Source organism: Poecilia reticulata, linkage group LG8 (genome assembly GCF_000633615.1).
Source record: "Poecilia reticulata strain Guanapo linkage group LG8, Guppy_female_1.0+MT, whole genome shotgun sequence".
Taxonomy (NCBI): domain Eukaryota; kingdom Metazoa; phylum Chordata; class Actinopteri; order Cyprinodontiformes; family Poeciliidae; genus Poecilia; species Poecilia reticulata.
This window is the reverse complement of record NC_024338.1, coordinates 4,648,732-4,652,920: the sequence shown is the minus strand read 5'-3', so window position 1 is coordinate 4,652,920 and position 4,189 is coordinate 4,648,732. Positions and strand designations below refer to the sequence as shown.

Here is a 4,189-nt window from a genome sequence, read left to right as displayed (position 1 = left end):
TTGAAAAGATTTCCATGTTTTAGGTAGAGATGCACTGATCTGATATTAATATCTGTATCAGTCCCAATATCGAAAAAAAAATCTAGATCGCATATCGGTGATGTGCCCGATCCATATCGGCAGATCTATTCAGCCTCATTCTATGCTTTGTGCTCTGAGATACGTCATGTTTTGTTATTTATTTTACATTATATTTAGAATTCCTAATTACACTTTCCGAACCATTTGAAAGAAGGTTTGTCTATGTTTATTTTGACATGTTTAATCAACCTATTGTTTTTATCAGTTTCAGTTCCTTTATTGATTATTTTGCATTGGGTGTTCTACTCCTAATTCCACCGACTGAACAAATGAAAGTTGTTTTTATATGTTTGACCAAACTTGTGAAGCTATTTGTGTACCGTATTTTCCGCACTATAAGGTGCATCGGATTAAAAGGCGCACCTTCAATGAATGGCTTATTTTAAAACTTTTTTCATATATAAGGCTCACCGCATTATAAGGCGCATAGAATAGACGCTACAGTAGAGGTTGGAGTTATGTTATGCATCCACTAAAAGGAATGTCAACAAAACAGTCCGACTCCGGTCGGTGAGAAGAGCCTTCGACTGGGCCGGGGCGTGGCTGGACGATGGTCACCCTTCTCCTTTTGCGCACAGCATGTTCGTGGAGAACGTGGTGCTAAATGATCTGCAGACGACCTGATTCTAGACAGTCGGTCGGTAAACTTTATTAACAAACCAGCATTCTGACAACTATCCCAGCATGCACCGCGCGCTTCTTCTTCTATGGGCGAAAATTAAGTCGGCGGCTGCTTACCGTAGTTGCTAGACCTGTTGTGGCTCAATATCGGTCCATATATAAGGCGCACCGGATTATAAGGCGCACTGTCGGCTTTTGAGGAAATTGAAGGTTTTTAGGTGAGCCTTATAGTGTGGAAAATACGGTATTTAAATGTGCTGCAATAGTGTAGAGTTATCACATTTGTAATTCAGTACCTTGATGTCTGTGTTTAACAAAAGAAAAGTTTTAAATGCAACTGTTTCTGTATTGACTCAGTATCAGTTGGTGCTAAACCTCAGACATTGGTATCAGAAACGCACTGAGTCAAACAAACCAAACCCTTTGAAATTGAAAAACCTGTTCCCCTCCTCACCTGCGGTGGCGCTGCACCAAGAACCACTGAAGGAAACAACACAAGAACATCTGAAGACTATTTGCAACTTCCTTCTTCACCAAATGTGAACAAAAATGGAGTGGTGTCAGATTGTAGAGGTTGTGGGATTTCCATTTCGTCTTTAGTAAAAAATAAAATGAGCCGTTTCTCCTGTTAGCACTAAACTTGCGCATTTATTTTGGTCGTATTTACCCAGAATGCCCTGCATTGTAGTTTACTTCCTTGCTCTTGAAGAGAATCAGCAGAAAAACAACAACAAGGATAAAGTCCATCTTACAGTTAAGTGGTTAACAATAATTGAAAGCATTTGAGTGTTCTAGAGCAGCTGTTACACTCCAGCCCCTGAATTCAACAGAGAATCTGTGTTTGGATATAAAGTTGTGTTAATCTACTTATTCTAGTCTAAATAGAGCAGTAGGTAGGTTAGCTGTTGAAAAAAAGAAAGTTAAGACGCAAAAGTTAATCAGACTGAAACAAGCAGAACACTGTACAGCTAATTCACACGTGGCCCCGCCCTTTTCTGCTCCTATCAATCACCCATTCAAGAAGATCTGGCCATAATTCATTTCACTTTGTTACAGGCAACAAAACGGAGCTGGACGATGTTAAACAAAAGCTAAAAAAGCAAGAAGTTACACTGCTAAGCCAGCACAGAGCACAGTCAGAGATCTGGAGGCAGTCAAAACGTGTAGCAGCTTAAAGTAAAATGTCAGGTTTACTTCAGGCTTGTGCCTCTAATTAGAGTTATTAAGTCAGGTTGAATTGGATTTTTTAATCCCAATTTAAACTTTACTAACAGGTTTGCTTCCATTCAATCCTGATGTAAATTAAACTAAATGTCAGTCTCCATGCAAAGCGAATTCTAACCCATGTCTTATTTTCATTCATGATTCCTTGCTGTAAAATAAAGCTATATTTCTATAGATCAGTTGCATGACATTCTAATAGAACATTGAAGCTTGTGGTTGTTATGAGAGAAAATGTGGAAAGGTTTATAAGGAGTTAGACACTTTTAACATATTCTACTTTAGTTTGGTCTTAAAACTTGATCATTTGACGTTTGAATGAAGCTTTAAATCAGCACAATGTTGAGGGATTATTGTTTCTGCAGGCAATTTTTTCAAAGATATTCTGTTCAAGGATTTGATGCAATTTTAAGTTCTTGGGTCTAATATAATTCACCATTTAAGTATTTGTAAATTTTATTTTTGACCATGTTAACTTTTTCCGTTTTGTTGTGAATGTTCTGTAAACTGTTGCCAGTCTTTGCCAGAATTCTCTATTTACATTTGAAGCTTATATAAAACACCAAATGTATGCTTTTTTATACTTTTTAATATTTCTCATGTCTAATGCAGAGCTGTTTTATATTTTGACAAAATGCTAAACACTTTTTTCTCAAAGAATATTGAAAAAGTTTTTTTTAAGTAAAATACTACAACAAACTTTTATTTTTACTTTCAGCATTAAGTTATAACTTTTTTTTTATTTAAGCTCAAGCACACATGTAACCCATTCCCTTCCCTGCTGCAGCACAGCATTTTTGAAGACAGAAGCAAACACATATAGTATAAAAAATCTAATAAAAAAACCTTGTTTGGATAAAATCAATAATTTTTTCATGGTTCATGACTTGCTAGAAGATAACTAAAAGCTAGCCGGTGTACGAAAGCTGAATAAAATCCAGCACTAACCTCTGAAATCGGAGCGGTGCAGCTGTATCCGACTCCGACCAGCTTCTCCACGTTCTCCTCCTGTTCCCTCTCCATCCTCCCTCTACTCTCCCTCTTTAATGATCAGCTGCTGTGACGACTGCCAGGAATCTAAGTCTGTGATGGCTGACCTTCGTTTCGCCTCTTCCCTCCGTTTACGTATAAGTGCTGGAGCGACTGCGCTCCCCCCGTCGATGTGCCCTGCTGGGTTTTGTTCATTGAGCGGAGGCCACGGCTCCATCTGTAGCTGCAGAACTGGCTCTGCTGATGCTAACACGTAGGAACAATCAGAATGTGACACCCGGCACCGCTGATCTAACGAGGCCCGAATGCAGGCTCAGTGGGGAACTAAAACAATCACTCGTTGTGTCGCTCTTTTACTTAGATGAACTGTAGTTGTTTGTTTCAAGCTTTTTATGTCCGATTTATGGATTTTATAAGGTGGAAGTTGTTTAACCACAGAGATTAAACCAATTAAATAATCTTTTTTAAAACCAGGTTGGATTAATTTTCAAGATTTCATATCTATCAGCCCAAACGGTGTGCAGTTATGGAGTGAATGAAAACTATTTCACATCCAGTCTGTCACAGTTTCACGTTTTCAGGCTTGATGCTGTTTTGTGACAATTATTAAACGGTCGGGTGAACACAGAACTGATTGACCAGCCACTGACCTGCTGATGATCCACGCCTTTTGTTTTTGTTAACTAGACCGAAACACACCCAATTGTTATTTAATCTTTATTGTAATAATGTAATAATTATTGAATTACTAAAAAGTGAATAAAGCTACCTTAAAGCTGCAGTGTGTAACTTCTACATAGAAAATGTTTTGAATATATTTGTTAAAAGTGTCAGCGTGCGTTGACAGTGTAACATGAGAGATATGCCTGTGAGAAAAGCCTGTGCCTTCTTCCTGTGGTCCTGATGCCATCTGCAGAAACACACCGCTCTCCGTCAGAAACACAGCTGCCAACTCATCCTAAAAGTCGCCATGATCAAATTAGATGATGATGACATCATCACCTAATTTGCATATTCAGTCATGTGAAATTCGTGCAGAAGAGGAGAGGAAAAAGATCAACAAAAAGCGATTAAAAATACTCTAAACATTTACGACTACAAAAAAATCTATATGAAATAATTTATTAATATAAATGTAATCATGTAATACTATGCCTGAACATATATATATATATATATATATATCCATCCATCCATCCATCCATTTTCTTGCACCCTTTTTCCCTCAGTGGGGTCGGGAGGGGTGCTGGTGCCCATCTCCAGCCAACGTTTCGGG

General features: G+C 38.1%; 1 protein-coding gene across 3 annotated transcripts in view; it reads right to left on the bottom strand.

Moving 5' to 3' along the window:
- The window catches only part of LOC103468293 (thyroid hormone receptor alpha), a 74,491-nt gene that overhangs the window by 53,717 nt on the left and 16,585 nt on the right, over nt 1–4,189 (bottom strand). The window contains exon 1 of one of the 3 annotated variants that reach the window (XM_008415256.2): nt 2,872–2,926. The exons of the other annotated variants lie outside the window; for them this stretch is intronic. The gene's annotated coding sequence lies outside the window, so the exon portion shown is untranslated. Of the gene's footprint in view, nt 1–2,871; nt 2,927–4,189 lie in introns of those variants that run through there. 3 annotated transcript variants of the gene reach the window in all.